Raw genomic sequence first — 15,251 nt, 5'->3', positions numbered from 1 at the left:
TCATTTTTCAGGAGTTCCAATATCTGGAATACAGCCTATTGTTACCTTCTGGTCTGACCCATTCGCTCATCGTTGTTGTTAGTGACATTGTTACCTGATAAATTACTTCTGAGGGTTCTTCTCTTATCTGAGCAGCTGCTCTGCCGTGTATGAAAAATCCAATTTCACTTTCTAAGCTTTTTCTCCTCATAAGACCCCATCCGCGACAATAGATTCTCATTCAGACACACTAAGATGGTTCTCGTTGTATCAATTTATTATGTCAGTAATCTCAATAAACAAGACACTCTCACTGTGCTCTTATTTAGGGCTGAGGCAGGCCAAGCATAGTTCTGAGGAAGAACATCCTATTCAGCCTGTGGTACAAAAGCTGGAGCCCTCTTCAGCTGTGTGTTGATAGTCCTTCAGTTTTATATTGAGCGGGCACTATCATGGGGAAACTTCAAGAGAAGTAAAATAAGGTTAGGATGTGTTTCTCTCAGAGGACACTTCTGAGTGCCGTGGTGCAGGCTCCTACCAGATTTTTCTTGGGGTTCTTCTTCATACTTCTTGCCTGTAACATGTCACTGGGTAGAGTTCAGAGGCAAAGTGAGGCTTGTGAGCCAACTCCCAGGGGAATAACCATCATCATTCTGCATGAAAGAAAAAGTCATTTCCAACCAGATGTGCTATCACATGTTACCCACATGACACCAGCAATTGGGAATTGGAGGCAGGAGGATCAAGCGTTCAGCAGCATTCTCAACTATGTAGACAGTTCAAGGCCAGCTTAGGCTACATGAGACCCAATTTCATAAGCCAACAACAATGAAAATACAAAAAGTCCCAACACAAAAGAATCATTTCTGAAGGGAAAGCAAAATAATTTTTGTCCTTAGCAGCACTGAACAGTTGCAGCAGAGGGTGGTGTGTGTGTGTGTGTATGTACATGTGTATATCTTTTTTTTTTTTTTGAGGAAATACTGTTTTCTCTAGCTTTAATCCCTTCTCTATGCTAGGTCTTTTGGTGTCTGATTTGCTCTGGGGATGCAGGGCTGCTGTGTGTTAGTGGTTAGAGTAAGGTACAAAGAAAAGCCTGGCGGAGCCTGGGAAAGGTGGGTAAGAGATAGTGTGGGTGCCTGCTAAGGCCTGAGCAGGCATGGACCCCAAGCTAGGGGCGAGGTGTGGGCCGCCTATTCAGTCTTTATTTTCAGGAGCATAAAGGAAGGAGAACTTAGTGGGACACCAAACTTCCTTTCAGTCACACATAGCATGAAGTCTGACCCTTGCTCCCTTAAGAGAACTACAGAGAATAGCAAAATTATATACTGTTAATATTATCAATTATAAATCTAAATTATATTCTGGTCAGTCCAGCATCTGCATTAATGAGCCCCATGCACAAACAAGGCTATTCATGCTTAGCCGCTTTTCATCCTTCCTTTTTTTTTTTTTTTGTCTCTGTTCTATTGGTGGTTAGCTAGGCAGAAGGGGACCAAGAAGGTACTTTACATAAAGGGAACTAAAAAGATTTCAAAGACCCACAGACCTTTTTGCAGTGGATTTTACCTCTGATCTCACCTCTTCCCAGCCACCTAGCTGCTTACACAGCCCAGTGGCTGAATAAAGTTTCCCCAGCTTCTGACCTAGGCAAAGAATTACAAGCAGTTGATGGCTGCTGAGGGGGAATCAGTTTCCTCCAGTGATTACCCACGGATAGGTTTCCCAACCTTAAGCAGTCAGCCGTAAACACATGTACATACTGGTAACCGGACTCAGTAGCTTGCCCTCGCACGCACAAGCGTGTGCGTGTGTATGATGTTAGGTTCAAAGGAAACTCCAGTTCCTCAAACTCCAAAGGGCAGTCCAGTGAGCTCATCCCGAACTATAGGAAGATCTCTGGTTGGTTCTGAGGAAAGCCAGTGTTCCTTAGGAACTTGTGAAACCAGGCTTTCATCTACCCAAAGGAATCATTTCCCTATCTCTGGCAGAAAGAACGCATGGCTACCTGAGGGGGCCTATCGGCATACCAGAGCTCATGCTGGCCTTCAGGCTCCCTCAGAATCACAAGTACCTGTTACACACTTAGAAGTCCATGCTAGCATCTAGCATCCTGCCTTTCTCATCTTCTCCCCTACCCTAAGCTCCTTCTAGCTCACAGGGCTTCTTTCCCAATAGCTACTCATTCTCCTGATGACCTGCCACTGTGTGTGTGGCATGTACCTGTCTGCTTCTCTGTTTTGCTTGCTCCTCTCACTGTTTTTCTATTTTCTACCCCTTGCTATTTTCTCCTGTCTTGAACATAGCCTTGGCTATCTGTTAGCCAGGTTCAGAGTATTTCTTTCTCATATCTCCAATAAAAACCTTCCCCTTACTCATACCATCATCATATCATCAGTTTATATGTGTGTGTGTGTGTGTGTGTTTAACAACAATAATCATAGAAGAAGTCATAAATTTGACTCAGGGCAGTGGTGGGAACACAGGGATGAGTTGGAAAGGAGGGGGTGGAACTGATATAAATACAATAGACTCATGTATGAGATTCTCCAAATTAAAGGTTTTTCTAGCTTCTGGCTTTTATATAAGTCATCACTAAGCTCTTCAGCTAATTGATATAGCTGTTCCTCAGAGGGAGGAAGCAGTGAGGGAGGAAGGACCATTGCTCAGAATCCAATCAGCTCAGTGTTTGACGTCATAAATCTTTAAGGTGGGTGGAATTTTGTTACGTTCACCTTTCCTTTCTCCCACTGTCTTTTCTCATCTTCCCTTTTCCTGCCTGCCCACCTGCTTCTTTGTTTCTGGTGTCCTTGACCCTAAGACATTTCCTGCTCATTATTTTTTGAGTTGTGTTGCTATTTTAACTTCCCGTGCCCTCTGTTCCCTGTTGTGGCCATTGAGCTGTTTCCATCATTGGTGGCTTGGAGGACGTGATGGGAACTGAACAAGCATAAGGCTAGGTAGACTAAGAGGTGACCAATTCGACTTTCCTGACTGGACATTATGAAAGGAAGATGCACAGTGTTCTTGTAGCCACTGTACTATTATCTATTTTGAATCTGATCATGGCATATAAATGTATGATGATGAGATTCAAGTTGTTAAGTCTGAAAAGCAGCTCTGAGATCTTCCTCTTTGACAAATGGGGTTCCAGTGCTCCTCGTGGGGCTATTATCCCGTCTGAGGTGGAGAATAGGAAGGATACATACCCACTGAGCACGCTCTACATGAACTCACCTAGGATCCAGGTTAGGGGAGAGGTGCGATCATTTCTTGTTAGGCATCCGGCTGTGGTTTGGCCTCCCTACCTTGGTTGCTTTGTGTCTTCCCTCCTTCCTTGTGTCGTAATGATCTGAGGGAAATATCCAGGGCATTGGCAACTCCCTTGTCCTGACCTCCATAACCTGTTTGTTTTTATTTATTGTATTTTATTTTTAGAACTGATACAGAAAAACCAAAAGCATACACACCCATGACGTGTACTTGGATGTTTCCATATGTGCCTATTTTGTGAAATGTTCGAATCCGAGGACACTGACCAGTTTCTTCATGTAATGTATTTCTGTACCATCTGCATTTGTAACCAAAGGGGATTGTTCACTCTGGCTCAGTGGGAGAACCAGAAAATCCCAGTTCTGAAATTAATCTCTGACGCAGAAAACAGAGAGAGGCACTGTATCAGTTCCCTACCCATTGTGATCTTTTGGGAATCTTGTTTATGTGAAAACTCCAGTCATCTGGGGCTGTAAACTTGGTAAAGCAGCATCCCCATAAAGCAGCATCCCCATAAAGCAGCATCCCTGTGTTCTGTGGCACAGATGCTTGTGTTCACAAGTGTTTTATCTATTTTGGAACCTCCTCCATGCTAAGCGCTCCACAAACACTCACTAAACCAACAAGCAACTCTTGCTGCCTAGAATAGTAGTGTAGGAAGCTCGAGCACGGTTTAATACCAGAAGACGTTAGTCATCAGGACAGCCACTAGCTGTGTCCTCTGTCGCCTTCTGTAATTATAGAAGAATCAATGCCATGAGGCTTTTAACATTCTACTTCTTTACATCCACTTGTTAGAAAACTGGATTGTCGGAGAGGGCAGTGCTCTTACAGAGGCACCGAGTTCAGTTCCTAGCACCCACACCAGGTAGTTAACAGACGTGTGTAACTCCAAGGAATCTGATGCCTAAGGTCTCCTGGGCACCCGCACTCATGTGCATAGAGACCTACACAGAGACACAAGCATACTATAATTTTTTAAAAAAATGTTTTTTAATCAGTGTTGTGGGGCTAGGGAGATAGTCAGTTGCGTTTGCCATGTGAACATGAGGCCCTGAGTTTAGTGCTCATCAGTTAGTGTGGTGGTGTGTACTTGTAATCCCAGTGCCAGGGAGGCAGAGACAGGCAGATCCCTGGGGCTTGCTAGCCCGCCAGTCTAGCCTAATTGTCAACCTCCAGGTTTCAGTGAGAATCCCAGTCTCAATAATACGAGATGGATGGTTCCTGGTGATATCAGAGGCTGACTTCTGAACCACACACATACATACAAACACACACACACACACACACAAATTGTGTACTAAGCATTATAACTCTAAGAGGTTCTTTGTCTTTTTTTTTTCTCTTTTAATTCTTTTAACAGTGCTGTAAGAGTTTGCGTTTTGAGTCATTCAACTATTATGTGGCAGGCTGTGTTAAATGCTAACATCACAATAGTGAACCAGACAGACAAGACACCATCTTCATGGCCCTTAGAAGCTGAGCCTTAGAGAAAGTATCTGAAGTTAGGATTCCAAATTGGATGTTCCTGCTGTAAAACAGTAACAGTTATTTCTAAGGAATAACTGCATCGAGCCAAGCTTTTCTGTCATGGCTCATTTTAAACCCTTATACAAGTCCTATGCATTTAGTGTTATTATCACCAATTTATGAATAAGTAAATCAGACCATGAGGGGTTAAATAACTCTGCCAAGAACACAGAACTAGTAGCTGGGAAAGTTAAGATCTGTATGCCGGTCAGCTTAGCGGCAGGCTCCATGTTGCTTCCTTTTGATTGCTGCTTCCTGGGATGGTAGCTAGGACGAACTATCCACAGGCCTTTTGCCACAGGAACTTAACAGCCAGCAAGCAAGTAAAACCTAATAAATTACTGAATAGAATAGGCTGAGGCTGCCCAGAGAGAATACACAATCTGTCTGGAGGTCAAGAGGAGATTTAATGTGAGAAGTCCTTGAAAACTGAGGCCAAGGGAAAGGGCTTTATTGAATAGTTCTACAGGGTATTGCTTTCAAGTAGAGAATGACCTGTTTTCCAGTAGAAACATAATAGATGGAAATTAAGGTTATTTTACTCCTTAATCTTATTGGCGTTGCTATTGTTTTGTTCAACAAATACCTTTATTGTATAAAATTTATCAAGTGGGAGAATGGATATCACACTGTGATGTATTTTAATTTCAGAGATGTTAAATTGCTTAAGCATATAGACCTATAAGACAGTGTTTTGCTCTGTTCAAAGTATTTTAATTAATGAAAATATTAGAGAGCTAGAGTGTAGTAGTCTTATGTTCATTGACTATAGTCTCATAGTTCAATAAACTATATTATCACTGTAAATTATTTAAGTTAAAACTTATTTAAAGTATGATCTGGAATAAAATAACTTAAACACTTAACTACACAATATTTTTATCTATAAATTCAGTGACCTCATATAACATCTAAATTTCATTTGGGGGTTGTCTTGGTCAGTGTTCTATTGCTGTGAAAAGATACCATAACCACAGTAACTCTTATAAAAGAAAGTATTTAATTGGGGCTTGCTTACAATTTCATGTGGGAGAATAGCAGTGGGCAGGCAGACATGGTGCTTAGAATTAGCTAAGAGATCTACATCGAGACCCACAGGTAGTAGGAAGAGAGAGACACTGGGACTGACTTGGGGTTTTGAAACCTCAAAGCCCAACCCCTTCAGTGACACACTTCTTCCAACAAGTCTATACCTCCTAATCCCTGTCAAGTAGGGCCAACTCCCTGATGACCAAGCATTCAAATACACAAGCCTATGTAGGCCATTCTCAGTCAAACCACCACAGGGGCATCTTTGACCCAGCTTACATGCATCTACTATGTTACAAAATGGTTGAAAAATAACTGAAATAACTTATGAAAAATCAAAACCTAACACTATCCATATAGCTAGAGATGGAAATGGTTAGTCGTAATTTGACCCAGATATGAGCCCTTATTACTGGCATAATGTATATGGGTTGAGAATCCCTGAGCCCCAAATCCCAAATCCTTGGATTCTGGAACAATATACCTTTCAGATTGTTCAAGCAGTATCTGTACAAATAGTTCCAAATCTGAAAACCCTGATATCTGAAATATTTCTGTCCCAAGGGTTTTGGATGGTGGATAGATAGAGAGCCTGCAACATACCATGGCAGCCATTCTTTTTCATTCATCCCGTTTTATTTAACAACTTCTGAGGAGTTACACATCCCACCTTGACCGGGCTCCTTTGAGTTGTTGTTTTGTCCATCACAAGATGCTCTTGCTAGTCTGGGTTAATGATGGACACACAAATCCCTCACTGGCAATAATTCACTTGGAATTTTAGTGAGTGCTGGCAGGAGCAATACCTTTCCACAAAGCTTCCTCAAAATCAGATCCCACATGTTACCTCCAGCTGGCCCACAGCACCTCTGAAAGCTTCAGAGTTCTCATAGAGATCATCATTATCAGACCATCCATGGCTTATTCTTAAAGAAAGTGAAGTTTCCCAGAACAGTGAGTCACTACAAGCGGAGAGATCCTGGTTATGGTTCCCTCATTAAACCAGCCAATGTTCCTCTGTACAACATGGGTCTAACAACATGGTTATCATCATTAGCCAGAGGCTGTCTGCAGTTTCACAGTTTATGTCATGAAACTGTCATGTTAAGGATCTATTTCCTTCTGGCTGAATATCAGCTCTAAGGAACAGTGCTTTATTGGAAAGTTGACTGAACGCAAATGGAGTTGGAATTTACCAATCCAAAACTGAAGCAAAAGAAACATGTATGTGTGCATGCATGTGCATGTGTGTGTGTTTAAAATGGAAGTGTCTGATCAAAGAAGATGTTTTAATGGTGACTAAAAGCTTAATACAACACATACCGTATGTTATCACCAAGGCACACAGCCAAGCATTTTGCTTTACTATTCAAAGCAACAGGGAAGATTTGTATACAATGAAAAAAATATATATGGAGTGTCTATTACTTTTTAGCCCAGTGCTGAAATCTTATAAGATTCAGTACAAAGAACCCAAAACCAAGTAGACAAAAATAAATTAGTAACATTTTCCAGTGGTTGAATTTAGGGAATTGGTGTGACATAAGTAAATATTGGAACATGGGTTTTTAGAATTTGGGATTAGTATCAAAACTAAAAATTATGTCATATCTGAAGAATTTCAAACTGTTAGTTGTTTGTATTTCAATAATGTGTCAAAATGCAATTACTGACTCCATCTTTTTTTCCCCCCCTGGTTGTTTTTCTATGTAGTCCTGGCTGTTCCTGGAACTCACTCTGTAGACTAGGCTGGCCTTGAACTCAGTGATACATCTGCCTCTGCCTCCCAAGTGCTGGGATTAAAAGTGTGTGCCACCACTATTGATTCCATCTTAAATGAGGCCAAATGTAAAAATAAAAAGTGAAAAAGAAAGAAAACAGTGAAGCTGTGAAGTATAAATACTACTTTACTTACAAAAAGCAAACATATAGGCAGGTAATTTAATTTATATGGTATGAAATGGTATTGTAGAACTGTTTACACTTTTGGAGGTGGAAGAGGGTGGATTAAGGTAAAGATGTAGGACATAAGAGAACAAGGATAAGAACATATTGCCATGAGCATTTAAGAAAACCGTAAAAGTATAGAAGTTGCTGATTCACTAGTTACTTTATCAGCCTAAGGCTTCTTAACTGCATTTTGAGAGGCAGAACCAGGAAACAAAGGACAATTGGTTTGGAGAGATACGTGAGTGGAAATAACTGCAGCTGGAAGATACTTCCTGCATCCCATAACACAGAATAAGCTATGAAAATAAAGAGAATAAAGAGACAGTCTTCAAAGAGATAACAGTTGTGCACTTGTTAGATAACTATGACAGGGTTGGGGGGTGGGGTTGGGGGGCATTCACTTCATTTTCTCAGTGTTTGGACTATAGAGAAGTACCATTACTTACCTACCATGGCAGTCTGATTTAGAAGGAAACAAAGCCATTCGTGAATCATGAGCAAAGATAGCCATCTGGGGTACCACTGATAGGAACCTAGATTTCTCCTATTGGAAGATGTTCCAGTTAAGCAAAAAAAATATTGCCAATTAGCAACAACAAACAATAACGAGGAGTCCTCTTAAGGTCAAGAAAAGAAAGGAAAACTGTTAATGAGGAATGCTGAGGATGGAGAAAAAAAGAAGAGGATAGGAAAAAAGCCCCTTAAAAAGTCATACATGATAACAGAGGGTGTGGAGGGAAGGAAACGCTCCAAATAGAGAGTTTTAACAGGGTGTCCTTGGACAGAAGTCTGTGGAGGCGGCAGAAAGTGGGCAGTAGCCCTATGTTGGTACATTCTACGTACAAAACAGCAGATGACAGGAGTGAGGAATTCAAAGACATTTTCTTTCTTGAAACATATGGGGCTTTTAAGGGAGGTAAAGGAAGAGTTGAGTGACTATTTTTACTCCACTCATTGCTGTAGACATTGAGAATGCTAGACACTGCCAAATGTTATCATCATTTAAAGGAGATGGTTAGATATAACAGAATTGGTTAGGATGCTTTCGGTCCCATGTCATAGACAGTAAATAACATTGAAAATTATTTGGTTAAATATTTGAAGTATTTACTACTCATGTGTCTAGAGAGGGTGGGTGGTGCCAGTTAAGTGACTATAGAACCTCATCCAGGTTCTTTTGCTGTTACCTTTTGGCATTGTGTGTTAGATTTGCTTGTCCTATAGCAAGTGAACATACTCAGAGAAAGACATGACTATCTTTTTCTTGAGGACAATTACTTTCCCTATGCCTCTTAACTCTAATAAATCATTGGCTAGAATTGTGTTCTGTATTCAAGAATAACCAACCAGGAATTAGTATGAGGGATTAGTCATGGGATCAGTTATACCTCAACTCCTGGGAAGCACTTGACTCCCTAAGGAAAGTTGGCTATTTGAAGAACATTAGAATTCTGAGAATGAAAATGGAGATAATGTGGATCGGGGGTGGGCAATTATCAGTATCTTCCAGCCCACTGTGGGCGGCACCATTCCCTTGGCAGGTGGTCCTGGATTGTTTAAGAAAGCTGTAGGCTAACTAAGAATAAGCCTGTGAGTGAGCCAGTGAACAGCATTCTTCCCTGCTTTCTGCTTCAAGTTCCTATTTGAGTTCTTGCTTTGACTTATTCCAGACTGGCTGTAATCTGTAAGCTGAAATAAAATTTCCTCCCCTAAGTAGCTTGGTCAATGCTTTATCACAGTAACAGAAAACAAAACAAAAACAAAAAACCAACTAAAGCTAAAGGCTTCAGGGTGACAAATAATGATAGTTCTGTTTGATGTAAGTTTTCAGTATCTTTAGAATTCTTTTAACTGGATTCCTTCACAATAAATGTTGTTAAAGTTCAAATTTGGCAGCTCACTCATTTTCATTGCTAAACTGTCTCCAAGTTGCTGCCAATCTGTTCCTGCTTCCTACTGCCTTTCATCTGAGAGTAAAAGACAGGCTTTGTAAGCCATACCCGAGGGTCACCAGACAGTTTCTGGGAGACAAGATCAAGAAAAATGGGAATGCTTCAAAAACACTGGCTTCCATTCTGGCTTTACAACAAAGACTGACATGACCCGACTTAAGCATGCAGAAAGAGCTTTAGCTCAAAGGTGTCCTCTGACTCTTACAGCAAAGTTACGTGTACTCTGACAGCTTTGCCACCTGGAAAAGAAAACATAGGTCGCTAGGGCCTTCCTTTAGGTCTATCTTTCTACAACCCTGTCTCATTCCTCTCCCCCTGCAAATCTGCATTTGTGTTCTTCCATGTCTGTAGTAAGCAGAAGACAGCTCCTCTTCTCAAATGAGAGAGATTCTAGTTCTGAATCTGATTTACAAACAAGAGAAAAGACCATAAGAGTTGCCAAACTGATAACTGATAGATAAGGCTTTTGAGTCTAGATCCATCTAGATTCCAAATCTGTAGCCACCAAGGAGTATCATTTCTTTTTTTAGTTTAAAACACAGATTAGCTCATCAGCATAGAGTTTTTGGCAAGTAAACAAAGACTTTGATGATCTCCTTGTTTTATGACACTATAGTGACAACAATGGAGCCGGGATTATTGACTCTTGTTTTTTTCACACAAGGAAATGGAAGCATTCAGGGGTAGGGTGGCCTGCTCAGAACACACTGGATCTCTGGTATAGATGTAGATCCTCTTTGGTCTTGTCCTGAGAATTGGTGGTACAGCTTGTCAGGAAAGAAGCAAGAGTATAGTGTCTAAGTGGATTGAGAGGGAAGGCTAGCCATGAGTGCCTCATGTTGTATATCCTTTGTTGGGGGCTACCGGGGCCTAATACCTAGGTCCCTTCATCTCTTTGATCTTAAGTTCTAACACATCACTAAATCTTTGGTTTGGTTTGGTTTTCAAGACAGACTTTCTTTGTTAGCCATGGCTGACCTCCTGGAACTCACTCTGCAAACCAGGCTGGCCCTAAACTCAGAGATCTACTTGCCTCTGCCTCCTGAATGCTGAGATTAAAGGCATGGGCCACCACTGCCTGGCTACAGCTATGCTCTTAACCGTGTTATGAGAACATTTCCTAGATGAAGAATTTGAAGTAGATTAACTCTCTCAAGTCTTTTTCAACTTCAGTTTTCTCATGGCTTCGCCAGTGATTAGTGGTACTACATGGGTCATTCTGGGGAAGAGAGATGCCTCAAGGAAGTAAGATGGGAGCTCAGTAAAGAAGTTGGTTTTCATTATGTTTGCTATGAAGCCTCAAAAAGTTAGCCAAATAAAAAAATCCAATGACCTTTTTTAATTGTTAAAGAATAATCTCCACGTGTGCTGTTATCATGGAAAAGTTTTTCCAATGTGAGGTCATGGGTATTGATTTGCTGTACAGTACTAATGGGACACAGTATTCTTCAAACTCAGTCTGCCTATTTACTGACAATACTGCGACGGTGTGAGAGGGACATTCTTGTATTACAGGAGACTTGAACATTACTCTCATTTAAGTCTTTTGTTGGAAATTTTATTAGAGAAAGTATGCAGCTTCAAAGCTAGAACCATACCCAAGGTCTCCTATGCTATATTAAGGATAGGAGAGTTTTAACTAAATTTGACATCATGTCCATTCTTAAGCTAAACAGGAATCTTATATTTATTAGCATACTGCATTATCACCATTCTTGGTAATGAGAAAGAAATTGCAAACACATAAAGAAAACCATACAACCTAGAAGATTACAGGTGGTAACTCACTTAAAAATTGTTTGAATAATATTCTTTGATAATAAAGTCCTGCTATAATCTTAAGAGATAATCTGAATGATCTAAATTGGCAATGGAATCATTAGTCACCAATAGGGACTGTAGAATGGCACTGGAAGTCCCAGACCATTGAACCAAAGGTCCTACAAGGGAGATTTTGCCCAAATGAACCTTTGCAGAAGGACTGGATACATAAGGTATGACTCTGAGACAGGTAATCAGGTTCCCATGTGGCAGCTTGTCTGGGCGCAACCATGGAAGCAGGTGGGCCAGGGAGTTAGGTGTATCCTCATTATTTCCCAGTGGTATCTTGATGAAATGACCTTGGTGAAGTTGGAAAACCCCTTTGAGCCCATTTCTTTTTCTTGTATTAGGTAGATAAAACTAAACGTTCTTCAATTTGGTTTTGTAAGAATTACACAAGATGTGTGAAAAACTTCTGTGTATATATGTATGTGTGTGTGTGTGCGTGCATGTGCATATGTGTGCACACACATGAAAGCCAGAGGACAACTATGGGTATCATTCCTCAGGAGCCACACGTCTGTTTTGTTTTTGAAACAGTCTTTTACTGGACTCATACTTGTCAAGTAAGTTAGCACTGGTTGGCCACTGAGGCCCAGGGATCCACCTCTCTCTGCATCTCTAGCCTTGAGATTATAAGAGCACCACCATATTTGACTTTTTTTGTTTGTTTGTTTGTTTTGTTTTTTTGTTTGTTTTTCAAGACAGGGTTTCTCTGTGTAGCCCTGGCTGTCCTGGAACTCACTCTGTAGACTAGGCTGGTCTCGAACTCAGAAATCCGCCTGCCTTTGCCTCCCAAGTGCTGGGATTAAAGGCATGCACCACCACTGTCCGGCTTGACTTTTTTTCCCCCTTAAAACGTGGGATATGAGAAATAAATTCAGGGCCGTGTATTAGTCTAGCAAGCACTCTTTTGTCTGAACCATCTTTTCAGACCAACAGTGTGGACCTTTGGTGTATATTAAGTTCCATGTCCACCCGTTCCTTTGCTGTTGAGGAAACCATTCAGACACAGTACATTCACTTAGGTATTCATCATAATAAGCATTTGCATGCACCATGACCATCCCCCTTTCCTTGATGAAGGCTTCAGCAGGGCATAAATTCCTACCAATTACCAATCTTCAAATCTGCCATCTTTTTTTCTTACTCATACAAAGTTGTATGTGTGTATCTGTAAAGACCTGGTATGTGCTACAGAAATTATCAACTTGGCTTTATATACATGGACTGATGGGGAGATAAACAATAAAAAAATTACAATGTATATAATTAATAATATTCAACAGCACACATAAGAAAACTGAAGATATTTAATCAGATAAGCTGGGATGGGGGAAAAGTCTATTACTTAACAGTTGAAGGAGAAATTGTGGGTAATGTTCTAGAGAAAGAAATGATGTTCAGTTATTTCCCTATCTATGCAGTCAGATTAACTAAATATATACTAAATTCCATAGACTGTCTCAGTACTGAATACAATGGGCTCTCTTAAGCTGAATGTCATAAGCCCAGTGTTGGGGAAGCAGAGTTACAAACATGATGAGTCTGGGTTACTTTGAAAATTCTAGGCCTTCCTAGGCTGCAAAGCAAGACCCTGTGTTAAACAACAAGATTTTATCTTTTCTGTAATTCCAACATTCTAGTAAGTAGAAGGAGAAAACTGACCTGAGAAGTACTGAGACCACTTTGGTTGAATAAGTTAGACGGAGTGGTGCGGGGTGGGGAGGACGGCTGCTACTTTAGGAGGGACAGTGGGAAGCTTTCTTCTGGGAGGTGTCATTTCAGCTGAGATCTGAATGGCAAGTGTGGGAAGCTCAGGATGATCATAGCGGGCAGACAGGAGCTGGTGCACAGAATCTTTGCTTAAGTGAAGAATCACGTTTGTGGCTTTAAGTTGGTAAAGATGACCAATAGGGCTGAAGTACAGGGAGCGATAGGAAGTCGTATGCCAATCCTGTGTGTGGCCCAAGCCCTATGAGCCTGGAGACCTTTCACGGGTTCCATACGGTGAAAGGAAAGGGGCTGGATTAGGTGATGAGAAGGAAATTGGGAGTTATAAGCAAGAACTAGACCCTGGGGCTGGACAGATGGCTCTGTGTTTATGAGCATTTACTTGTTCTTGCAGAGGACCAGAGTTCAGTTTCCAGCACCCATCTCTGGCAGCTCGGAACTGCTAGTAACTTCAGTTTCGGTGAATCTGACAACCTCTTCTGGCCTCTTCAGGCACCCACATACATGTAATGTACACTCACACACATACACATAAATAATGAAAATAAAAATAAAGTCTTTTTTTTTTAAGAGCTAGATGCCACCAGACACTATATGATGGAGGACCAAGGAAATATTTTTACTTAATAGTAGGCAAAGAACCCCAAGGAGCTATAATTAAGGCCATTCAAAAAAACACCTCTATATTTATGCCTTCAAGGAATATATATGTGCTACATTTCATATAGTGTCCAACAGAGATCCCATGAAAGGTGAAAATTCTTTTCAAGTATGTACAATTCTGACTAATATAACCCTTGTTTTTTTGCAACATTTGAGTTGTTCTACCACTATGGCATTATCTATCAGATGGAATGTTTTTTTGAGTGTTTTTTTTGTTTGTTTGTTTTTGTTTGTTTTTTCGAGACAGGGTTTCTCTGTGTAGCCCTGGCTGTCCTGGAACTCACTCTGTAGACCAGGCTGGCCTCGAACTCAGAAATCCACCTGCCTCTGCCTCCCAACTGCTGGGCTTAAAGGCGTGCGCCACCACCACCCTGCCAGATGGAATGTTTATGAAAGCATATATCACCATGACTAAGAGATAAGAGGCAGTGAGTAATGTCCAGATGCAAAAGATCTTAAACAGTAGAACATGGGGTTTATAAGATGGATGTTCCTCAGTTGCCTTCCTCCTGTTTTTTATTTACACCCTCAGATTTGTCTGAGCATAGCACAGGCATTTGTCTTGTAAACTCCTGCAGTTAGAAGTCAGAGAATGACACAATTTTGCCAATAAAATGTAGATAGAAGTTGCTGTGCTGGATGTATGTTCTTTCCTAGATAAAAGGGTAAAGCAAACCTGGAGCTCTGTGAGAACTGGGCCTCTTCCTAAGCCAGGAGTGTATAAGAACTATGTTCAGTTTGAGGTGACAAGACTGTGGTGTCCGATGTTGGGCAAGTATTATAATGTTGGTCATCTCATAAGCACTGCTCTGTTGGAGATGAACTCTGACCCCAAGGCTGTGAGGTTTTAATATCATGCTGCCCAAGGCAATTAAAGTTGGAGGTGGTCAGAAAAATCATAATTTTTGTTCTAGCTCCTTTACTATTTCATACACACACACACACACACACAGTGTGAATTGTAGAAAGAGTTCAGTAGGAAGAATGCAGTTTCAGAGGAGAAATTCTATCAAAACAACTCAAAAAAAAAAAAAAAAAAAAAAAAAAAAAAAAAGCAGCAGGGGAAATCAGCAAAAGCTGCCCCCTGCTGGCTGGGTATCAGTTCTTGAGCAGTTGGTGGTCCTAAGTGAAGACATCGACCAGAGGATTCTGGGAAACTGATGACTGCTTGCTCATTAAGGCTCATTAAATCAAAGTTCAGCTGGACAACTTGGAACTCAAGGGTAACACTTCTGCTATCTCTAAAAAGCTCACGCACAAGGGTGTTGTTTCGTAATTTCTAGAGTTTAAGTTGTAAACATAAATTGTGAGCTTTTTTTT

This window comes from Mastomys coucha, unplaced genomic scaffold (genome assembly GCF_008632895.1).
Source record: "Mastomys coucha isolate ucsf_1 unplaced genomic scaffold, UCSF_Mcou_1 pScaffold6, whole genome shotgun sequence".
NCBI classification, from domain to species: Eukaryota; Metazoa; Chordata; class Mammalia; order Rodentia; family Muridae; genus Mastomys; species Mastomys coucha.
Note: the sequence above shows the minus strand (reverse complement) of the source record.